The 26,470-nt window shown below is 36.8% G+C and overlaps 1 long non-coding RNA gene across 1 annotated transcript; it reads right to left on the bottom strand.

The window, feature by feature from the left end:
- Nucleotides 1–3,731: 3,731 nt before the first annotated feature.
- On the bottom strand, nt 3,732–5,882 carry LOC140976663 (uncharacterized). The gene is made up of 2 exons (XR_012175268.1): nt 4,679–5,882; nt 3,732–3,959 (listed from the first exon to the last, which is right to left on the bottom strand). It is a non-coding gene; the product is annotated as an uncharacterized lncRNA (long non-coding RNA).
- Between the last annotated feature and the right edge of the window lie 20,588 nt (nt 5,883–26,470).

Genomic DNA, 26,470 nt, shown 5'->3' with positions numbered 1-26,470 from the left:
TGTAGTGGGCTTACCGAAAACAGTAAAGGGTTTCAATGCTATTTAGGTGATAGTTGACCGTCTCACTAAGTTAGCACACTTTCTGCCAGTAAAAAGGATTTTCTCTATGACGAAATATGCGGAGCTTTATATTAGAGAGATAATCAGACTACATGAAATCCTAGTTTCTATAGTGTCTAACAGAGACAAGAGATTTACTTGATCTTTCTGGAGGAGATTGCATTCTGCTACAGTGAATAAGATAATGTTTAGTACGACATTTCATCCTCAGACAGATGGTCAGTCCGAGAGGGTGATACAGATTTTAGATGATTTACTCCGAGCTTGTGTGATCGATTTCCACAGAAGTTGGAAGCCGAAGCTACCTTTGGTGGATTTCACCTATAACAACAGCTACCAATTGTCTATATGAATGGCTCCTTAGTAGGCACTCTATGGAAGGAAATGCAAATCACCTATTCATTGGGATGAGTTTGAGGATAGAGCTGAGATTGAACCAGAGATTGTTCAACATACGACAAATTTAGTAGTCAAAATCTGTGACAGGATGAAGATTGCACAGAGTTCGACATAAAAGTTATGCTGACAAAATGATAAGGGATCTCGAGTTTGCAGTCGGCGACCATGTGTTTGTGAAAATAGCTCCTAGAAGGGTGTTATGAGATTTGGCAAGAAAGGAAAGCTGTAAGGTCCAAAATTAAGACGACGTAACCCAACGGCATGCAAATCTAAGAAATAAAAAAAAGTAATTAAATGATTTAATTGCTTAATTAATTATGTGTCATGCATGACTATATGTTAAATATGATTTTATTATCATCATGCATAAAAATATATTTTTTAAGGAATATTCAAGTTGCGATCGAGGAACGGAGACCGAGGGCTTAAAAACATAAAATGTTTTTATTAAATAACTATTTTTAATGGTTTAAAATATGGTTGATGGTTTTCATATTTTTGAAAATAAAGGATTTTGAGGTGATTTTATACGCTGGGACGTAAAATTTATCGGTGTTGGTTTTCAATAAAAATGAGAACGTTTTGGCAACCTGGCTAATAAATTCACGAATTTATTTAAACATAAAACTTTGATAACATTTTATTAAATCCTAATTAAGACTAATGGGATTATTTTAGTGGCTTAATAGGCCTAAGCCTAGTTAGCAATTTAATTACCTACTTAAAATTTTTAATCACCTAAAAACCCTACACTCTAACCCACGCCTCCCACCTTCAAAAATTCAGAAACTCTCACCAAAGCTCCTCAGCACACACGGCAACCCACACACCACAAAGTTGTAGGAATTTTTGAAGGTTCAAGGTAGAAACTAGCCAAGGTTTTCTCCGTTCTTCGTCGTCAACGGTTTTTCGTGCGTTTAAAACGCAAAGGCACACCATACATCTCCTTTTCTCGTCTATCACATTGTATTATTGTTTAAATTATATTTGAATGAAAAGCATGAGGTTTTTATGAATATTTTCGATATATTGCATGTACATGAGGCAAATTTGTGAATTGTTGTTCCAAAACATGTTTAATATGTGTTGAGGGGCTGCCATGATTTAGGTAATGATCAAGCATGATTTACACGTCCTAAGGGGTCCTAGAAAACACATGACACTCTGCACATAAAAGCAAGATGGAACTGTATGCTATATTGAAGGGCCGAGAGTGTGTTGTTCATGCATGTGGCTCGTTTTCCTTGCATGGGGTTATGGAGCTAGACAGGGCTGGCTGGGGGCTTGGCTAGTGTCAGGTTTTAAGGCTAGGCAGGGTCCTAGGGCGGCTAGGGTCGAGGGAAGCTGTTGAGGAAGAGCCCTTGCGAGAAAGGACTCTTCACGCGTAAGAATTCAGGGTGGCTGAAAGTTCCAGGGGCCATGGCTCGGCCGCAACCGTCTACATCTTGGCAAATGCGAATGGGGATCCTTTAAATGTTTCTACTGCAAGGAGGCTGGACACAAGGCTATTGATTGCCCAAAGAGGAAAGCAGCTACTACGTCACGAGCTTACGTTATGAATGCCGAAGAAGCTGAGGAAGAGGCAGACACTACACTCATCACGAGTAACCTAGTCATTTAACATTTTTATATTGCTTATTATTGCTTGAAATGTTAAATTGGTTATTAGCATTGATTTGGGAACAAGATTTAACCTAGCGGAATTTAAGTTGCATGCTCTACTTATTTGGATTTAAGTTATGATTTTACGAACCATTGAAAATGATATTAATTTTGTGCCTTATTTTATGTAAAGGATGACTTAATTCCAAATAAAAAGTTGAGGGCCAAAATTTAGAGAAAATCATAACTCAGAATTATAGGGTTTCGAAATTTTAAAGGTTAAAGAAGCAATTTTCGAAAATTTGGGGTCTAAAATGTAATTTTCGATAATTAAGGGACCATAGCGCAATTAGAAATAAGATGAGGGGCTTTAATGCAATTACCAAATTCTTAAGGACCATGATTTTAACTTTCAAAACCTTAAGGGACTAAAATGAAAAATTTCGAAAATTTAAGGACCATAATGCAAATATTCGAAATTTTGAGGACTAAAGTATAATTTCAAAAAAAAAATTGAAGGGCTAAAATGCAAATTTTTTTTGAAGAAATGCTTAAGTTCAACGCGTAATCTTCATATACCATTGGGAAATAATGATAGTAAATCCTTAAGCTTCAACATGAAAAGATTTAAAAGACATTTCGCCGTAGGGAGGATCATCATTCTAGGTGTGGCTACCTACGCACTGCTAGATTCGGGAGCTACACATTCTTTTATATATGAAACCTTCATCAAAAGACTAAATATTACTCCTCAAGATATGGGTTTGGGTTTCAAAGTTTCTATTCCATCCGGTGATCAAATGCTCACGTCAAAGATTGTCAAGGATCTGGAGCTTCGTTTATTCAAAGATGTTATGCGGGCAGATCTTATTGTGCTTCCTATGCCCGAATTTGATATTATATTTGGGACGGATTGGCTATCTACAAATGGAGCTTCAATTGATTTCAGTAAGCGATCAGTGTCTATTCGACCTCCTAGTGGTAAACCTTTTGTCTTTGAGGCGGCGAGAAACAGGCAAATGCCACACATTATCTCTTGTCTGTGTGCGAGGAAGCTTATTAGACGTGGATGCCAAGCTTTTCTATCATGTGTCACCACCACACATGCATCTATCAGTCAGAAGTTATAAGATGTTGATATTGTCAATGATTTTCCTAGCGTCTTTCTCGAGGACGTTTCATGTACTCCACCCGATCGTGAAGTGGAATTCTCTATTGATCTAATGCCGGGCACTGTTCCTATATCTAAGGTACTTTATTGTCTAGCACCCGCTGAAATGAAAGAATTGAAAGATCAAATCCAAGAATTGCTAGACAAGGGTTTCATCCGCCCTAGTTATTCTCCATGGGGCGCACCAGTATTATTTGTTAAAAAGAAAGATGGTAGTTGTGAGGCCCATTTACTCTAACGACTAATAATGATCAAACAATAATGGTTTGATTTAAAACTGCAGCGGAAAAAGGTTTAAAATACTTTAAAACGGACCTCAGGGCCTAGAAAAATTTCGGCATGACCTCCCCGTAAGTAGGACATCCCGAAAACTCAAGCAGCATTTTATATCAAAATATACTCCAACTAGAGACATTAAAACAAAACCAAAGTCAACAACCTATAGCCGCACTGGCTAGGACTAAACAGGATTTAAAACTTACCAAATAGTCACAAGATCAATAAAATCACAGAGTCGCCTCAGAACATAACAAGGACAACCAAATATCACTACAGATACACGGGGCATCTCCCCGACAAATAAAATACAATACAAGACTGAAACAAACTCAAGACATATATATAGACTAACTGGGAGACTCCACCGAACAGAACCAAGCAATCCAACCTCAATCGCGAGCTCCACTGGCGGAACCTCGGCCTGATGCTGCAAAACGATTCGGGAGATCTACCATGGTGCCCAAATGCAACCACAACAGCCCCCTAGTAAACAACTGAGGTTAGGATTCTGGTATGAAACAGTTCAACAATAACAACAATAACATAAATCATGCATAATCATATATTGAAAAGTAATATGCAATGCATGAAAGACTCAACGAATAATCTGGATCACAGGAGCCAACAAACGGTACGATAACAACTGGAATAATGCTCGAGCAACAACACAGGGGAGCTACATCGTCATGCAGCTAAACCGCCCTGCCAAGTATGCGAGGTATGCCAAGCTGTGCTGAATAACACCCCTGACTCGGCCTTCATACAGCTGATACGCTATAACAGGATGGCACAACAGAACGGACTAGATGACACAATCCCAGCGCTCACCTCAAAAGGCTGCACTAACCACGAGATTGTTCAATCATATCTACGGTCTCATGTGTATAGGCTTATAAGCCACACAATGATCCCGAGATAAACAACAGTGCCAGATAACAACGGATATCAACAATGGCTAACAAGAACGATAGGGTTCAACATGAATGTCATAACTGTATGCCCGATGCTAAATGCCTATAATATGTCATAATAATAAACATAGATCACAACGAAGGCATTTAACAATTTACAACAGTCAACGAGTCATAAACACGATCCATGTAACACAGAATGACAATTAAACATAATTTATGTTTTACTGTCGTATGTTATCGAGCTGTAACATACCTATACCAACTTGACAATACAATATCAACTTCGCTTCAAGACCCTCGGCCCAAAAACGGGAAGAATTTGGGCAGAACAGAGCATCGGAACAGTAGCTTCGATCTACCCGAATCCTTGCTCAAACTTCACGATTTCTGACTTAAATCAAAGCTTAGGATGTTAGGAAGACACCCCTTTAGACCAATTGAGATTTGGACGCCGGACGGAGGAGATATCGCGATTTTCCCGCAGCCGCTACACAAGTGACGGGAATGGAGTTGGGAAAGCTTCTTTCTTCTTTTCTTTCCTTCCCTTATTTGGTAAGTTGAGTGTATGTATATGTATTTTTATATATTGTGTATTTGATTACTAAAATAGTAACTCAAGCCCATCTATCCCGGTCTGTATTTATTTTGCTCTCGTGTGTTATTTAAACTCTATATGTATTTTATATCGTTAAATTCTCCGATATTCTAAAATACATATTTTTAACACACTTCTTGAATTTATTTGACATAATTAATTATTTTAATTTACAACTCAATAATTATTCTAATTATGCCAAAATTACCGGATAATTAATTACAAGGCCTTACACTTCTCCACCCCTTAAAACAAATTTCGTCCTCGAAATTTCTGTTTACTCACATACATCTTATACACGGCACAACAACAACAGTACAATACTAAGAATCAAACAGATATGGATAAGATGCTCTCATATTCTCTTCTGTTTCCCACGTTGATTCTTCTACACCATGCCTCATCCATTGAACACGTACCAGTGGAATAACTTTATTGCGTAAAACTTTATCTTTACGATCCAAGATACAAACAGGATACTCAGTATACGATAGAGAAGGGTCGAGTTCAACCTCATCAGGCTGAATCACATGAGACGGATAAGGCTCATACTTACGCAACATAGAAACATGAAAAACATCATGGATGCCAGACAAAGACTGGGGCAAATCCAAACGATAAGCGCAAGTCCCAATACGCTCAACAATCTCATAGGGACCAACGAAACGAGGTGACAACTTACCTCTCATGCCAAAACGGACAACACCTCTAAATGGAGAGATTCTCAGAAACACAAAATCTCCAACTTGAAATTCTAGAGGTTGACGACGTCTGTTAGCATAACTAGCTTGACGATCTTGGGCAGCTTTCATTCACTGACGAATCAACTGGACTTTATCATGCATTTCCTGAACAATCTCAGGTCAAGTGTAATGCCCGAGATTTTATATCATGATTAAGCGGAGATTATTGATTGTGATTGGATAAGATTATAACCGGATTACTCCGAGATCAGATTTGGGCAAAACATATGAAGTGTGTAAATTTTGGACAGAAAGAGTGGCGCCCGAGCGGTAGAAAATAACCGCCCGAGCGACAGTGTTCAATAGGATGATGTTTCGAACAGAAAGTCTGGCGCCCGAGCGGTAGTGTTTGACCGCCCAAGCGCCAGTGGTTGCAAAGATTGTGCTTGGGCAGAACGTCTGGCGCCCGAGCGGTAGAATATTACCGCCCGAGCGCCAGTGGATAACAATGAAAGGCTCGGACAGAAAGTGCCGCGCCCGAGCGGTAAATTTCAACCGCTCGAGCGCCGACCGAAATATAAGAAAATGTGACACGTTTCATTTACATGCAAGGAGAGATATATAAACGTAATTCATTCAGAATTATCAGAAAAGAAAACGGGGAGAAATCTTCGGAAGAAATCCTTACGCTTTTTGTCGTATAGATTTGTGATTTGCGAAAGATCCGTCCGTCAGATTTTGAATCTGACTTCAGTACTGTGTTCCTATCGACGTAGACTACAACTGGACGTAAGTTTTGCTACGTTTTGATATGATTTCAAATTATGGTATTGTCAGAATCTGATATGATTCATATATGATGTTCTTAGCATGTTAGACATCGTATAATCGAAACCGGAGTGAAGAACAGATACCATATGAAATTGTTATGAATTTTGGAGTTGATTTGATATCAGAATTGACTTGTTATCGATTATGAGGTGTTTGGATTGATATCTGATTGATATGATATTGTTGGGTACATTGAGATTATGACGTTATGCTGTTAAAACGGAATTTGATTGAATTCTGATTATATCCAGTATTGATTGAGTGGTGTATTGATACCATATATTGTGATGGCCAGATTGATATTGACAGGCTTTGAATCAGAGACTTCGACTTAGTCAGAGTAACAGAGTGAAAGGTATAAATTAATGTTGAGTTGGGATTGCACAACTCGAGTGAGGTTTGACTCGAGTTTCCCTAAATCACATACTTTATGTTATTGCATTGATATTTGCAATTGATGAGATTGTTGATTGTAGTCTATTGATTCTAGACAATGTATGTACTAGTCACCGGCTGATTCGTCTGGTCATCGGCTGATTTGCCTAATCACCGGCTGATTCGTCTAGTCAGTGGCTGATTCGCTTAGTCCTTGGGCTGATTCGCTTATTCTATTGGCTGATTCGCTTATTCTGTTGGCCGATTTGCCCAGATACTGGATATATGCATTATATCGATGCCGTTTAGGGTTGATTCATTCCTATCGACTGAGATTCGATATAGTTGTCAATATCCAGACCCCGGGATCCCTAGATTAGGAATGATTCGAGTCTGAGATGACGCGTCGATTGAGTCGAGTCTGAGATGACTAGTTGATTTACAGTTTTATATCATTCATGTTTGTTGATTTGCTACATGTTAATGATAGTTCTTATATGCTTTGATATATGTTTTTATATGATTGCATGTCTACATTGTTTATACTGGGATGTATTTCTCACCGGAGTTATCCGGCTGTTGTCTTGTTTTGTATGTGTGCATGACAACAGGTGGGGCAGGACCTGGAGCAGGAAGAGGATGAGAGATTCAGGATTAGCGTGGAGATCCGGACTTAGAGTCGAGTGGTTTAGTACTTGATCTAGTAACTAAATTTTAGCTGAAATAAATAAATGGTGTACAGGATTTGTACCATTAGATGTATATGTGTATTAGAATTGATTACCTTACGTTTCCGCACTTCTATATCTTGTATATTAAAAAAAAAAATTTTATGTCCCACATTACTTAGTTGTTATATTTGATCCTAATAACAATTAAGTGTTGAATTAGGTTCGGGTCCCCACATCCAGTCAACTGCTTCTCACCAAATTCATCCCAACAAAGAGGTGATCGACATCGTCTGCCGTACAAAGCTGCAAAAGGAGCCATACCAATAGTCACCTGGAAACTGTTATTATATGAAAATTCTACCGGTGGTAAAGCTTCTTGCCAACTGTCTTTAAAATCCATGACTACAGCTCGAAGTAGATCCTCGAGTGTCTGAATCGTACGCTCGGTCTGACCATCTGTCTGAGGATGGTACGCAGTACTCATCGCAAGTCGTGTACCCATTTCTTTTTGGAAACTAGTCCAAACCTTTGATGTGAATCTAGGGTCACGATCAGAGACTATTGCAACTGGACCTCCATGAAGTCTCACAACATTTTCAATATACAGACGAGCCATCTTCTTTTACGAATATGTCCTCTCATACGGAATAAAGTGTGCCGATTTAGATAATCTGTCGACAATCACCAAAATGGCATCGAAATGACGAGAAGTATGTGGCAAATGCGTGACAAAATCAATAGCCACGTGCTCCCAGTTCCACTGAGGAACCTCAAGGCTATGCAGTAATCCTCCCGGTCTCATTCGTTCCGCTTTGACTTGCTGACAGATCATACAACGAGACACAAACTCAGCCACATCCTTTTTCATATTCTTCCACCAAAATTGAGGACGTAGAATATGATACATGTTTCTGCCTCCTGGGTGGATACTATATCGAGTACAATGAGCTTCTTTAAGGATGGCTGTACGCAATTCAGGAATATCGGGGACAACCAATCTATCATTCAACCGAAGAGATTCGTCTGAGTGAATTGAGAAACCAGATTGGTGTCCTTGAGATACTAACTCATAAGATTTCAGAACTCGATCATCAGTTTTCTGAGCTGACTTTACAATCTGAATCAACTATAGCTCAACAGAAATCTGAGATACACAAACAACATTACCTTGGATTTGAAAATCCAACCCAGAAGTGCAAATATCCTCGCGTAACTTAGAAACATGAATTGAGGATAAATTAACATCAAAAACCTTACGACTCAAAACATCGGCAATGACATTCACTTTTCCCGGATAATACTGGATCTCACAATCATAATATTTCAAAAGATCCATCCAACGTCTCAGTCTCATATTAAGATCTGACTGAGAGAACATATACTTCAAGCTTTTGTGATCAGAATAGATTACAAATTGCTCCCCAAACAAATAATGTCTACAAATCTTGAGAGCAAAAACGATAGCAGCTAACTCCAAGTCATGAACAGGATACTTAGACTCATGCGGTTTCAACTGACGAGAACCATAGGCCACAAATCTGCCATGCTGCATCAGAACACAAACTAATCCTCTATTTGATGCGTCGGTACAAACAACGAATCCTCCAGAACCTCTTGGAATGGTAAGAACTGGTGCAGAAGTCAACCTCTTCTTCAACTCGACAAAACTTGACATATTCATCAGACCAAATGAATCTCTGATTTTTCTGAGTCAGTTGAGTAATAGGTCTAGCAATCTTTGAGAAATTTTCAATAAATCTCCGGTAATAACCAGCTAAACCCATGAAAATACGAATCTCTGGCACATTGATCGGTCGTGCCCAGTTCAGAACTGCTTCAACTTTACTTGGATCAGTAGAAATACCATGTTGAGATATGACATGGCCCAGAAACACAACTCTATCTAACCAAAACTCACACTTGGATAGCTTTGCGTACAACTGCTTCTTTTGAAGAATTCGAAGAACTATCCTCAAGTGTTTGGCATGCTCTTCCTCGGACTTGGAATAAACAAGAATATCATCGATGAATACAATCAGAAAACGATCGAGATATTTACAAAATACTCGATTCATCAAGTCCATAAACACAGCAGGAGCATTGGTCAAACCAAAAGGCATAACCAAAAATTCAAAGTGTCTGTATCTCGTGCGAAAAGCTGTTTTCGGCACATCTTCTTGTCTAACTCTCACTTGATGGTACCCATAACGAAGATCAATATTAGAATACACCGAAGTACCTTGCAATTGATCAAATAAGTCATCAATCCTAGGGAGTGGATATTTATTCTTGACAGTAGACCTATTCAACTGCCGATAATCAATACACATCCGCATCGTTCCATCTTTCTTCTTGACAAATAGAATCGGTACACCCAACGGTGAAGAACTCGGAGAATATAACCTTTACTCAACAAATCCTGTAATTGTTCTTTCAGTTCTTTCAGCTCAACATGGGCTAATTGATATGGTGCTCGAGATATGGGTTCAGTTCCTGGCATTAATTCGATACTGAACTCAACTTCTCGTTCTGGTGGAAAACCAGGAATCTCTTCTGGAAAACACATCAGGAAACTCACAGACTACAGGAATATCAGAAAACCGTCGCTCATCTTGCGATAGATCCACAGCATAAACCAGAAAACCTTCATGACTAGAATTCAACAATCGATTTATCTCAATGGCAGAAACTAGAGGAATCTTGGCTTGAGAACCACGGCCATAGAAATTCAATTTAAGAGCAAAACTAGGCCTGAAACGAATTATTCCTCGATAACAGTCAACAGTGGCACGATTTGCAGTCAAAACATCCATACCAACGATGCAATAAAAGTCATGCATAGGTAGGACTATGAGATTTAGATACAGAACATTTTCATCGTGAAACAAAACCGCATTGAACACCACATTATCAGTGATAATAATTTTGCCCATCGGAGTAGCAACATATAGATTGGAATTCATACTAGTGGTGTGAAGATCACGCGAAACAACGAATGCATGAGAAACAAAGGAATGAGATGCTCCAGTATCAAATAACACTCGCGCTATAAAAAAACATAGATTACAGTTACCAGTAATGACAGTACCTGGAGCTGCCTGAGCCTCATCCTCAGTCAAGGCAAATACATGAACAGATGACTGATTCTGTTGACCACCTTGCCCTCTGCTCTGATGCGAAGGGCAAATAGGCTAATGGGAAGACTGGGACGCTGCTGTAATTCTATTACTTTGAGCTCCACTACCTGCCTGGGCTGATTTCCCCGTCCTACTAGGACAAACTCTAGCAAAATGACCCGGCCAACCACAATTATTACAAACCCCTTGAACTCCAACACACTGATTACTGAAATGCTTTCCCCCACAGTGATCACAATAAGGTCCACTATAACGATATCCCCCACGGTTCTCTGAACTCCCTGAACTCGAAGAACTAGAACCAGGCTTCTTAAATTGCTTCCCACGTGGACGAATAGATGCAGAACCAGATGAACTGAATTGTTGCCTCCCCGACTGATGATGTTGGGTAGGAACTCGATTGCCACTCCTCTTAAGACTAGCTTCAGCCCTTTTTGCTATTTCCACTGCTTCAAGATAATTCAGTGGCTTACCGGTAGAAACAAAAGGGTGCAGATGATCGTTCAATCATTAAATAAAACTTTCAACAACTGCAACCTGACTTGCAGCAACATAAGGAGCATATCTCAGCATAGCATAAAAAGAATCTGCGTACTCCGCAACTGACATATCGCCTTGTTTCAGGTTATGAAACTCAGAAGCCATAGAACTGTAGAATGATGGAGGACAATAACTCTCCTTAAACTTCAGCTTGAATATATCCCACGATGGAACAATCTTCTGAGCATCTAAAGTCAATAATGTAGTAGACCACCACATTTTGGCACGATCTTTCAACTGATGCACAGCTAATCTCAATCGACACTCTGGAGGATACTCAATCAAATCTAAGCTGCTCTAGATGATCAGCAGCTTGCTCAACAAAAGTATCATCAACAACACGGACACGAGGTCTACCACGTCCACAATCTCGACCTCGAGCTAAAGGAATCTCATCAGCAGAAATTTCTCCACCTCCCTCCATTCTATATGATAAAACATCAAAACAATTAGAATGGAAGCAAACAAATCATATAATCACATAAGCATGTTGTCAAGTAGCATAAACAGGCGCAACAACCATTTTAGTGCCAAGACTCGAGTGTCCTAGACTCTAGTTCGAGCGTATCCCAGTTTACGCTCTGATACCAAGATGTGAAGCCCATTTACTCTAATGACTAATAATGATCAAACAATAATGGTTTGATTTAAAACTGCAGCAGAAAAAGGTTTAAAATACTTTAAAACGGACCTCAGGGCCTAGAAAAATTTCGGCATGATCTCCCTGTAAGTAGGACATCCCGAAAACTCAAGCAGCATTTTATATCAAAATATACTGCAACTAGAGTCATTAAAACAAAACCAAAGTCAACAACCTATAGCTGCACTGGCTAGGTCTAAACAGAATTTAAAACTTACCAAATAGTCACCAGATCAATAAAATCACAGATTCGCCTCAGAACATAACAAGGACAACCAAATATCACTACAGATACACAGAGCATCTCCCCGGCAAATAAAATACAATACAAGACTGAAACAAACTCAAGACATATATATAGACTAACTGGGAGACTCCACCGAACAGAACCAAGCAATCCAACCTCAAGCCCGAGCTCCACTGGCGGAACCTAGGCCTGATGCTGCAAAACGACTCGGGAGATCTACCATGGTGCCCAAATGCAACCACAGCAGCCCCCCCAGTAAACAACTGAGGTTAGGATTCTGGTATGAAACAGTTCAACAATAACAACAATAACATAAATAATGCATAATCATATAATGAAATGTAATATGCAATGCATGAAAGGCTCAACGAATAATCTGGATCACAGGAGCCAACAAACGGTACGATAACAACTGGAATAATGCTCGAGCAACAACACAGGGGAGCTACATCGTCATGCAGCAAATTCGCCCTGCCAAGTATGCGAGGTATGCCAAGCTGTGCTGAATAACACCCCTGACTCGGCCTCCATACAGCTGATACGCTATAACAGGATGGCACAACAGAACGAACTAGATGACACAATCCCAGCGCTCACCTCAAAAGGCTGTACTAACCACGAGATTGCTCAATCATATCTACGGTCTCATGTGTATAGGCTTATAAGCCACACATTGATCCCGAGATAAACAACAGTGCCAGATAACAATGGATATCAACAATGGCTAACAAAAAAGATAGGGCTCAACATGAATGTCATAACTGTATGTCCGATGCTAAATGCCAATAATATGTCATAATAATAAACATAGATCACAACGAAGACATTTAACAATTTACAACAGTCAACAAGTCATAAATACGATCCATGTAACACAGAATGACAATTAAACATAATTTATGTTTTACTGTCGTATGTTATCGAGCTGTAACATACCTATACCAACTTGACAATACAATATCAACTTCGCTTCAAGACCCTCGGCCCAAAAACGGGAAGAATTTGGGCAGAACAGAGCATCGGAACAGTAGCTTCGATCTACCCGAATCCTTGCTCAAACTTCACGATTTCTGACTTAAATCAAAGCTTAGGATGTTAGGAAGACACCCCTTTAGACCAATTGAGATTTGGACGCCGGACGGAGGAGATATCGCGATTTTCCCGCAGCCGCTACACAAGTGACGGGAATGGAGTTGGGAAAGCTTCTTTCTTCTTTTCTTTCCTTCCCTTATTTGGTAAGTTGAGTGTATGTATATGTATTTTTATATATTGTGTATTTGATTACTAAAATAGTAACTCAAGCCCATCTATCCCGGTCTGTATTTATTTTGCTCTCGTGTGTTATTTAAACTCTATATGTATTTTATATCGTTAAATTCTCCAATATTCTAAAATACATATTTTTAACACACTTCTTGAATTTATTTGACATAATTAATTATTTTAATTTACAACTCAATAATTATTCTAATTATGCCAAAATTACCGAATAATTAATTACAGGGCCTTACAATAGTATGCGTCTTTGCATCGATTATCGAGAGCTTAATAAGGTCACTATCAAGAATAAGTATCCATTGCCAAGAATTGAAGATTTATTTGATCAGTTGCAAGGAGCATCGATATTTTCTAAGATCGATCTGCGATCTGGATACCACCAATTGAAAGTAAAAGAGTCAGATGTCCACAAGATAGCATTTCGCACGAGATATGGGCACTATGAGTTTATGGTCATCCCGTTTGGGTTGACCAATACGCCAGCGATATTCATGGATCTCATGAATTGCGTATTTCAGCCATATCTGGATCAGTTTATTATTGTCTTCATCGATGACATATTGATCTATTCAAAGAGCAGAGAGTAGCATAGCCGTCACTTGAGGATCGCACTGCAGGTACTGCAAGACAGGAAGCTATATGCAAAGTTCAGCAAGTGCGAGTTTTGGCTTGATAGAGTGGCGTTCTTAGGCCACATCATTTCTAGTGATGGCGTGGAAGTTGACCAGAGTAAATTGGAAGCAGTGAAAGAATGGCCAATACCAAAAAGTGTTACCGAGATTCGCAGTTTCTTGGGATTAGCTGGCTATTATCACAAGTTTATTCAGGGGTTCTCATCTATAGCGGTACCTATGACCGCTTTGACCAAGAAGAATGCAAAGTTTGTTTGGCGATCAGGACAGTTTTGACATGTTGAAGCAAGCCTTGATATCACCGCCAGTGTTATCCATGCCATCAGGGCAAAGGGAATATGTTCTTTATACCGACGCTTCCAAACTTGGTTTGGGCGCAGTTCTGATGCAAAATGATCGAGTTATAGCTTATGCGTGGAGACAAATGAAAATTCACGAGAAAAATTACCCTACTCATGATCTAGAGCTCGCAGCAGTAGTTTTTTTTTCAAAATATTCACCGATCACAAAAGTCCGAAATATTTTTTCACCAGAAGGAACTGAATATGAGACAACGCAGATGGCTGGAGCTAGTAAAAGATTATGATTGTGACATTAGCTACCATCCGGGAAAAGCAAATGTGGTGGCAGACGCGTTGAGTAGAAAAGCAGCAGTTAACTCTCATCTATCACTCCAAAGGCCGTTGCAGTCCGAGATACAACGATTTGAGCTTACAGTGTATGTTAGGGGCGAAGCCCCTAACCTTGCCACGTAATCAGTACAGTCGACTTTGAGAGATAGAATTCGTGATAGGCAGTCCACCGATGAGCAGTTGCAAAAGTTGAGAGCTAAAGATGAAGCCAAGGGTCAAAAATTATATTCAGAAGTGGATGGTATAGTTCGTTATCGAGATCGGTTATGGGTTCTTAGTGACGATTTTTTGAGAGATCATATTTTGAAGGAAGCCAATGACACGCCTTACTCCATCCATCCGGGAAGTACGAAAATGTTCAAAGAATTGCAATTGTTATATTGGTGGCCAGGTATGAAGAGAGACATTATGAGATTTGTATCCGAGTGTTTGACATGTCAAGTTGTCAACAAGTTAAGGCAGAGCATCAAGAACAGCGCGAAAACTTAAGCCACTTCCCATCCCCGAGTGGAAATGGGAAAACATCACTATGGACTTTGTTGTGGGATTACCAAAGACTATTAAGGGATTCAATGCTAAATGGGTAATAGTGGATCGTCTTACGAAATCAGCGCATTTTCTACCTATTAAGACGAATTTTACCATGATTCAGTATGCTGACTTATATATTCGAAAGATAGTACGTCTACATAGAATTCCTGTATCTATTGTGTCTGACAGAGATCCGAGATTCACGTCATCTTTTTTGAAGAGCTTACACGCAGCGATTGGGACCAAGTTATTATTCAGTACAGCATTTCATCCTCAAACCGATGGTCAGTCTGAGAGAGTTAAACAGATTCTAGAAGATCTACTGCGAGCATGTGTTATCGACTTCCAAGGCAGTTCGGAACCAAAATTACCTCTAGTGGAGTTCACCTACAATAATAGCTATCAATCATCAATTGGGATGGCTCCTTTCGAGGCACTTTATGGAAGAAAATGTAGATCCTCTATTCATTGGGATGAGGTTGGTGAAAGAAGAGATATTGGTCCGGATGTGATTGAAGAAACTGCCGAGCTTGTAGTCAAAATTCGTGATAGAATGAAGACTGCGCAAAGCCGACAAAAGATTTATGCGGACAAAAGACGAAGGGACTTAGAGTTTGCAGTGGGAGATCATGTATTTGTGAAAATAGCGCCTATGAAAGGTGTTAAGAGTTTTGGCAAGAAAGGCAAGCTTAGCCCAAGATTTATTGGTCCATTCGAGATTTTAGAGAGGACTGGGACACTAGCTTATAGAGTGGCGTTGCCACCAATGCTATCAGGAATTCACAATGTGTTCCATATTTCGATGCTGCGGAGGTACATGTCTAACCCGTCACATGTGCTAAACTATGAACCTCTACAATTGACTCCACATATGACATATGAAGAAAGACCTGTCCAAATCTTGGCAAGGCAAGAAAGGAGACTCCGAAACAAAGTCATTCCAATGGTCAAGGTTAAGTGGCTGAATCACTCGGAAGAAGAAGCAACTTGGGAAACCAAGAGAGACTTGAAGAATCACTATCCAGAACTATTCGGTAAGTTCTAATTTCGAGCACGAAATTTTATTTAAGGGAGGGAGTAATTGTAAGGTCCAATTGCGAGAAGGGACTCTTCACGCGTAAGAATTCAGGGTGGCCGAGAGTTCCAGGGGCCATGGCTCGGCCTGGGGGCAAGCTATGTGGTCCATCAGGGTCCTAGGGTGATGGGTAGGGTTCGGGCCAGGGGTTGGTGCAAGTGGGTGCGCTGTGGCTCAAAGGAACATGATGAAGCGCATGAGAAGCAAGATCGCGCGAGGACTGTTGTGCGGTCTTGGTGGCTCGCTTCATGGGCTCCAGGGCTTGGGCCAGTCTGGGCTGTGTCTGGGCGTGGTCAAGATATTGTTAGGTTCATGTGGGCTCGATTGTGGCTCAGCTGGAAGTGACCTAGGGTGGCTAAGAGTCTATAGGCGTGAGTCAAACATGTGTGCAGATTTGGGTTTTCTATCCAGGAGGTTTTGAGCGAGTTAGGGACCGGGTTCAGGAGTCTGGGTTGGTCAAGAGGGTGCCTAGGTGGGTTGGCTCGGGTTTGGCTTGAGGTGGATCGGGCGTGGCTCGAGTAAATTGGGAGATGGCTCGGGTGGTTCGTTAGGATGTCAATTTTGAAAATTAAAAGGCAAAAAAATGAATCCATGGGTTCACGGGGGTGGCTCATGACTTGAAAGGGTAGAATAAATCTTAGAAATGCTATGTTTAAAATTTGGGATCAAAATAACAAGTTTTGGTTTTATTCGGGATTTAATCGCCGCACGAAACGCTAATTAACGATTTATTTGAAACGCCTAGTTTTAAGCTTCATAAAATTATGGAAAATTATATTTAAGCTTAAATAATTATTAGAAGTTTAAGTTTTTAATCTGGGAATTTTATATTAAGGTTTGGTTTAATTCGGGATTAAAACGCAATAATACAACATATTTAAAGATTAATTAAAAAGTCATCGATTTAGGCCAAATAAAATTATGGAAAAATTCATGTAAGCTTAAATAATTATTTGGGACATATTAGAGTCAAGAAATCAAGAAAAAAGTCAAAAACTTAAAATGTCATGTCCAAGGGTAAAACGGTCTTTTTACACCAAAAAAATTAGTAAAGGTCATGGCAGTACTCTAAATGCTGTTTTTATGATATTATGATTATTTTTTAATGTTTATGAAATATTCATGATTAAATTATGATTTTTAAATGTCTATGGATTTTTATGATTTAATGTTGACATTTAAAATACATAATGCATGCTTGGTTTCAAAACAAAAATGTTATGTTATGCATGATTTTATAAAGTGATGAGAATGTAAACGTTGAAGTAAGTGAAGGAATTGTGACTAATTCGATAATGTTGGAGATATCGTGAGGGTGACAGTCCCAGTGGGCGCCCGACGATCGTATTTTCATCATTAAGAATATGAGGTAACGGTATGTGGTAACGGTAAGAATGAGAATAACGTGAGGGGAAAAGGCCCCAGAGAGAGCCCATTTATGGGAAAAGGATCCAGAAGGAATCCCGACGATCGTATTTCTATTCAAAAGAGGACAGGCCAGGGCCCACTTGACCGGTGAGAGTGTTGCTGGTGTCCCCTGCCGCCCAGTACTGCGGTTTCATGTAGATGGATCCATCGAATTTTGAGGTTTATGTCATGATGAGGAAAGTAACAATTAACGGTCTGAATTCAACAAAGAAAAAGGAAAAATGTTTACGATCATGAAAAATGTTTTATGTCACGTTCAGGAAAAAGGAAAAGTTAAAGTTTATGTTTGCATGTCATGAAAAGTTATTTTTACATAAAAGTATTTTCATTGTTGCATGTGATTTTATATGTATTATTTGCTATAAAGATAATGGTGTGCTAAGTCTTTAGACTCACTAGGTGTGATGGATGCAGGTGAGGTTGAGGAAGGTCTTGACGGATGATTTGACTGGACTGAAGGCGCACACAACCCCAGTTTTTGAACTCAAAGGTTTGTTCATAGAATGAGGGATATCTCAATACATTACAATGCACCCCTATTTATAGCCAAATTTGGGGAGACAACCACAAATAAAATATTATTTTTTTACACATAAGTCTTCATTGGTGTTCCAAGATATTATATTATATTACACATCACTTTTGAAAATATTCTTCTCCGAATTTGCTTCTTCACATAATAAGAAACATGTGGATAATCAAGTTGTCTAGTTGTTGTATTTTTTTCAAACCATTTGACCAAGTAATTTGAGAGATATGGTCAAAATACTAGAGCATTGTAAAACTGCCACTCCTTTGGTAACTTTATTTGTTGCTTAATTTGATCTCAATTGTGAGAGTATTTTTTTCTCATGCTTGTCAACAATATTGTAGATATTATAATCAACTTTCTACAGGTCTAAGAATTATCTTAATCCCATTTGCAACGCCAAGTTTATTCTTGTGTTATCGAACCTGTAAAAAATAGTAAAAATTTTTAATTACACAACAACTTATATTTTATACAATTTATTATAAAACATATAATATTTAAACATTTAATAAAACAAAAACTATATATTTATATTATAAAACATTTAATTAATGTACAATTTTTATGTTTATCACACCTCCCAACCAGCTTATTGCTAGTCCCTAGCAATTTAAGCGTTAATAGAAATACAAAACATATTGATTAATTTAAATTGAAATTTAATCAAAACTATCTAAGTGTTTAAATTAAATTTGAAAACTGTCAAAGTTATATCAAGATCATCATAATTATAATTTATGAAATAATTTGAGATGATCAATTCAAAGCTTATTTCAGGTAGTTAAATGTACACGGCCTTCAGAAATTCCTAGTAAGAGTCTCAACTCCATATCCTCACAGGTTAATAAATGTTTCAATTTATGGCAACGATTTCTCTCATGGAATTGGAATACAGATAAATGCTCAGAAAAATGATTTACAGAATGCAGACAGACAAACGAGCCAAACTAATCAAAAGATAGAAAATCCATTAATTCAAAATCTAGTTGTTCTTATTATATATTTTTTCCTGATTTTTATTTTTTATTTTTTCATAACATCATGGAATCAGACTAATTTTATGCTTCTTGACCACATATTTATTTAATTTGTACAATAAATTTCTCTCTTTCTTTTTTTTATGAGAGATATATGGGTCGTAGCATATAACTTAAAAATTACATAGATTTTCAATATCTTTTTTTTTGTATTTTTCTCTTTTTTTTTTCTTCAGGAAATATCATTTTTTTTTCAAAATAATACTCAAGATATAAACAATAGATAGTCTCTCTCATGATCAATAAAGGCTCGAAAGCTGTTTTCTCAGTCCTCTCCACTCACTCACAAAATATGTGTGAGTTTAAAATTTTAGGCACTCTTATAAGGTATATCTTGGGCCATATTCTTTAATACCTGATTTTATCACAATGGTTAATCACTCAAAAAGATTTCATAAATCATATTTTTATATTCATCAAAATATTAAAATTGACTTTTTTTTTCAAATAAAAATTTAAACATTCTTAATTAGATTAATGCATGTTCTAATTTAAATCTTTCAAACATTTAATGTATGACATTTTTGCAAAGATTACTAAGATACAAACAATAAACATGATTTTATTTTAAAATAATATATATATTTTTTTATTTTTTATTTTTAATTTTTTTTAAGATACAAACAATAAACATGATTTTATTTTAAAATAATATATATATTTTTTATTTTTTATTAATTTTTTTTTTATAAGTTTGTTCTCCCCCAATCAGAATATGACATTGTCCCTAATGTCAAAATAACTATTAATAAAGAGTACATCATGAAAGAGATATTACCTGAAATTTTATTGAAGATAACAAACTGAAACAAACGCAAACCAATCCACGACTTTTGAATCAATGATCCAACTTCCTTTTATTATTGCTTGATTGCGACCAATTGATCTTTGTCATCATCAGATCAGGCTTGTGAACAAAAGCTTCCAAATTATCAATTAATTGGTCGGAAGTCGAAGCAAAGATGAGCATTATTCGTGAATTTTCTGAAATGAAATTCTGTTCCACAGCTTTATCAAGAAATGTCAACAAACTGTCATAATAATTATTGATATTCAACAAGCCCACAGGTTTATTATGGATATTAAGTTGTGCCCAAGAAACAGTGTGAAAAATTTCTTCTAATTTACCAAAACCATCTGGCAGTGATATAAAAGCATCAGAATTTTCAATCATTTTTGTGATTCTTTCATACATAGAAGAAACTTTTAATTACTCACCAATCGTAACACCTGTAATATTTCCTTCAACTAAAGCCGTAGGAATAATACCCAAAACCTGACTACCTCCAAGATGAGCAGATGTTGAAACAGATCCCATTAACCCAATATTACCTCCCCCATATACCAAATGAATTTTTCTCTCAGCCAATATCTTTCCAAGATTACTCGTTGCTTCTACAAACACTTCATTTTTTCCAGGACTCGACCCATAAAATACACAAATATTTTTCAATGATTGTGCAGAGGTTCCAGCCATGTTTTTTTTACTTTCTTCTTTTTTTTTTCTGCGAAAATAGAGAGAAAGATGAGAGATATTATAGAGGTAATATGTTATCAGGAAAAACTATGGGTCACATTTGTAAACAGAATAAACAGTAAAAACAATAATGACACACATGCATGTAAACAGTAGTGTGATTGTGGCTCACAATTTTCCTCTGGTTTTACGTCCAGAAACGGCTTCAACGCCTTCTATGAGTCGAGTATATGCTTCCCATCCAATTTTCTTATAAATTGGCAAACAGGGTCTTTTTTAGTCGGAGTTCTAAGACTATGACGCTCATCTTGGAATTGTTTCCATAAACGGAGAAGTTCAATATGCACATGTCCACTTGAATGCGTCTCAAGAGTTAATAAGATGTTATCTAAAGACTCCTTACTCAGCCCATTCTTAATTAATCAATTTTATCTTCTCAGTTATTGGAAACACATCCCAAAGATCTGCATCGTTTGTCACAAGTCCATCTTGCACACTTATGACAAACCCCTAAACTTTTGGCCCTTTGTTTTTTCGCATAATTGCTTTTTCCTAATCCAGGAAAATACCGAATGAGCAATGATTGTGGAACTTCTCCTCCTAATCGGATCTTAGCTTCTATTACAAGACGAATATCTTCTGGAATTCCTTTTTGCATTAGCAATCTCAATCTTTCACACCTTCCTTCATAAATTTTTCTTAGAAATTTTTCAGAAACAGAGGGAAAATATTTACAAGTTTTTGAGAGAATTTCATCCATTTTGAAAAGAAAATAAATGATTTTTTTTATTTTTGTATCAGCAATTATGGAAAACTGATTAAACCGATTATGAGAGTCACGGAGTACCGTTATCCACCATTTAACCGGGAAAATGAAAAGATTAAAGAAACCTGAAATAAAAACAAACAAAATTAAATGCAACACAAAAAAAAATCAAGGATCAGAAAGGGAAATAAACTCTTTTTGAAAGATTTCATTTTCCAAAAATGGTTTAAGCCTTTGTCCATTCACTTTAAAAACATCACCATTTTTAGGATTTTCAATATCCACAGCTCCATAAGTATACACCTGCTTTACAACATATGGTCATGTCCATCTTGATCGTAATTTTCCTGGGAATATGTGAAGTCGAGAATTATAAAGAAAAACTTTTTTACCAATCTCAAAAGATTTTCTAAGAATTGTTTTATCATGAAATGATTTGATTTTTGCTTTATAAATCCTTGAATTCTCATACGCATCATTTCTGAGTTCATCAAGTTCATTAAGTTGCAATTTACGCAATTTTTTGGCATCATCCATGCTTGAATTTAATGTTTTGATCGCCCAATAAGCTTTATGTTCCAATTCCACAGTCAAATGACAATGTTTTCCATACACCAACATATAGGGAGACATATTCAATGATGTTTTAAAAGCTGTTCGATATGCCCAAAGTGCATCATTAAGTTGAAGAGACCAATTTTTTCTATTTGAGTTAACAGTTTTTTCCAAAATTTGCTTTATCTCCCTATTAGCTAATTTAACTTGTCCATTTGTTTGAGGATGATAATAAGTAGTTACTTTGTGAGTAATACCATATTTTTCATTAATGAAGCAAATGGTTTATTAACAAAGTGAGTTACCCCATCACTTATCATGGCTCGAGGAATTCTAAATCTACTAAAAATATTTTCTTTTAAAAATTTGATGATGATTTTATGATCATTTGTTCGACATGGANATTGTAATGTATTGAGATATCCCTCATTCTATGAACAAACCTTTGAGTTCATAATATTTCTCTCTATATTTTTCCTTTATTTCTTCATTTAAATACAATTAGCATGTTAATTTCATATTCAAAGTTTTACACTTTGAATAATAAATAGCGNTAGATTCTTACCTTTTAATAACCTTATTATCATGCCAAGAGTTTCACCTTATCATCTCAACTTTAGGAAGTTCGCTATTTATTATTCAAAGTGTAAAACTTTGAATATGAAATTAACATGTTAATTGTATTTAAATGAAGAAATAAAGGAAAAATATAGAGAGAAATATTATGAACTCAAAGGTTTGTTCATAGAATGAGGGATATCTCAATACATTACAATGCACCCCTATTTATAACGAAATTTGGGGAAACAACCACAAATAAAATATTATTTTTTTACATATAAGTCTTCATTGGTGTTCCAAGATATTATATTATATTACACATCACTTTTGAAAATCTTATTCTCCTAATTTGCTTCTTCACATAAAAAGAAACATGTGGATAATTGAGTTGTCTAGTTGTGGTATTTTTTCAAACCATTTGACCAAGTAATTTGAGGGATATGGTCAAAATACGAGAGCATGGTAAAACTGCCACTCCTTTGGTAACTTTATTTGTTGCTTAATTTGATCTCAATTGTGGGAGGATTTTTATCTCATGCTTGTCAACAATATTGTAGATATTATAATCAACTTTCTACAGGTCCCAAAATAATCTTGATCCCATTTGCAACGCCAAGTTTATTCTTATTTTATCGAACCTGTAAAAAATAGTAAAAACTTGTAATTACACAACTTATATTTTATACAATTTATTATAAAACATATAATATTTAAACATTTAATAAAACAAAAACTATATATTTATATTATAAAACATTTAATTAATGTACAATTTTTATGTTTATCACCGAGGACCAGTGCTTCTACTTTTTCCGCATTTACGTTTTATGATTCATGATTTATGTTAAAGATTTTAAGACTATTTATCTATGCTTTTGAGAGATTTTTGAGAGGTTTAGTTTGGGCTATAATTTTCAAATTTATTGCTTTTTAGATTTGGTAAAACAGGCGAAGATATCATTTTATGACTATCTCATTGATTTTTGAAATACTAGTGGTTGAGGCTTTATTTTAGCAGGTAAAATATCTTCATGTGTTAAATGTCATGGCCGAAAATTGAGTGTAAAAAAAAATTATAGTACTTTTTAAGCAATAAAAAGGGCAGACGTCTCAAAAGCTTAGCCCAAGATTCATTGGACCATTCGAGATCTTAGATAGAGTGGAACATTAGCTTTTGAATTGGCATTGCCAGTTAATCTTTTTTGAATTTACAATGTTTTCCACGTATCTATGCTCCGCAAGTACTTGTCAAATCTCTCACATGTACCAAATTTTGAACCACTGCAGCTTACACCGATTCTCTCATATGAGGATAGTCCAACTCAAATCTTAGCCAGACAAGAGAGGATGCTACAGAATAAAGTAATAAAGATGGTCGAGGTCAAGTGTCTGAATCACTCGGAGGAAGAAGAAATTTGGGAGACCGAGACAGATTTGTGAAGTCGATATCAGAGTTGTTCGGTGAGTCTTAATTTCAAGGACGAAATTTTATTTAAGGGAGGATGAGTTGTAACGTCCAAAAATCTGGTTACGTGAACCACATGAATAAAATTTTTTAATTGCTTAATTAATTTAATTAAATGATTTAGGTTTCATGAATGATATATTTTAATTGACTAAATGGTTAATTGTGTAATTTTCCCCGATTGCATAATTTAATGATTTTCAAGCGAATATAAGTGGTTGGCCAAGGAAGGAAAACCATAGACGATTAAGGTGTTAAAGATTTAAAAGATAAATTTTTATTGCAGATAAGAAAATATTTATTTTAAATATTTTAAGAATTATTGTTTTTTTAAGGTCAAATTGAAATTAATTAGTGGGAGCAAGGAAATTATGTATTTTATAAGGGATTTTTGGAAATAGATGTTTTTAAATCCTTTAAATTGAGGCCTAGTAATTTTATTAATCTTAATGGGCATATTTTAATAATGAAAACTATGGTTGTTTAAGTCCATTAATTAAGTGATTAAGAAGCCTTTTATTATTTATTTGTTAAAAAAAAGTGTCCTAGCCCTAAACGCACATGCATGCACCGAAACACACACACCAATTAATGTAAATTAAAGGAGGAAGCGGTCGAAACTTGGGATCCTTGGCAAGGGTGTTTTCGAATTTTTTTCTCCTTTGGTCTTCGATTTTCTTCATCATTCTTCCTTCCAGAAACAATCACTCGACTCCCTTGTATCCTAAGTTGTTTCGGTAGGTTTTTGTCAAGAAAAAAGGATAGAAATCGTCCTTCTTTTGTCACCAACGTTCCACCGCTTCGATATTCGTATTTTGAGCGTCTAAATACAAAGGCAAGTTCTTAACCTTTCGTTTTGCATCATTTAAACCATATTATGTATTTTATGATATTTTGAATGAAAAATATGATGATCAAGTTTTATTAACATTTTGAATAATTTATTTTTAAGTTTCGAAATTTTTAATGCATGTTTGAGTCACGTTATGATTCCTAGGGACTCGCTGTCATTAAGGGGAACAAAGATGATGTTTAAAACCTAAAAAGAGTCCCATGTAGGTTAGAAAAGGGTTGGAACGGGAGGGGAAAGCGCCGAGCTTTGGTTAGGGTGTATTGCATGTGTTGGGTTTGGTTTTGGGGAAAGAAAGGGGAAAAGACAGCTCATGGTGGGATGTGTGCAGGAGCTGGTGCATGATCTATCCAGTAGGGTCCTAGGAGGGTGGCTAAGGGGCTGGAGTTGGTCTAGATAGTAGCTGGTCGAAGGTGGCTCATGGGAAAAGGGGGTCGCTAGGAAAACCGTGCGTTTTGGCTAGGGATAAGGGAAGAGGCTAGACATGGTCTTGCGTGGGCTAAATTGGGGCTCATGAGGGTTTACTAGAGTCTAGTATGTTGTGGTTCGAGTTTGGGAAAAATTTATTGTTGGAATCAGAATTTCGGAGTTTGGCAAATTAATCGATTGGAGATTGCAGAACTGATCGGCTCAATTGAACTTATTCGAACTGAAATCACCTGAACTGAAGTTGCCCGAACTGATAATTAATGTTCTAAATAATCAAAGGCAATCGAACTGATCATAGCTAATTGAATCTGTGAAGATAATTGAACTATCAGTTAAGAGAGTTCAGTTATACAATCAGCTCAACTAATCGGGTGTATACTCAACTAATAATCAGTTGAACACTCATCAGCTGAAGCGTAGCCAACAACCGATAATTTGTACAAAGCAGACTGTAACTTATAGTGGAAGCGCCGTATATCAGAACGCTACAGTGTACTATTGTCAGAAGAATGTTGACACGTTCAGAAAGGACAAATCAACGGATATAAGTAATTTAAACGCATTCAATATTACCGTTGGAAGTAAAGCCTATAAATAGTCGAGGAGTTCAGCTGAGGAGAAGATTTTTCATCCAGCTGAGAAGAAGATTTTTCGCCTACATTTATTCTGAGTAAATTTTTGAATTCAAGCTTTCAATATCAGTAACGTAAAAGCTCACGTTTATCAGATATATTCATAGCTTTAAGGCTATCNGAAGAATGTTGACACGTTCAGAAAGAACAAATCAACGGATATAAGTATTTTAAACGCATTCAATATTACCGTTGGAATTAAAGCCTATAAATAGTCGAGGAGTTCAGCTGAGAAGAAGATTTTTCGCCGACATTTATTCTGAGTAAATTTTTGAATTCAAGCTTTCAATATCAGTTACGTAAAAGCTCACGTTTATAAGATATATTCATAGTTTTAAGGCTGTGTATCGAGCAAAAGCACTAGCACATCTCTTTGTTGTATTCGATCTTTTAAGATTAATTGTGCTAAGAAAAGAATATTAATTGTTTACTGATAAATTTGTAAA

This window comes from Primulina huaijiensis, chromosome 5, assembly GCF_012295235.1.
Source record: "Primulina huaijiensis isolate GDHJ02 chromosome 5, ASM1229523v2, whole genome shotgun sequence".
Lineage (NCBI taxonomy): Eukaryota > Viridiplantae > Streptophyta > Magnoliopsida > Lamiales > Gesneriaceae > Primulina > Primulina huaijiensis.
This window is presented reverse-complemented; position numbering and strand designations above follow the sequence as displayed.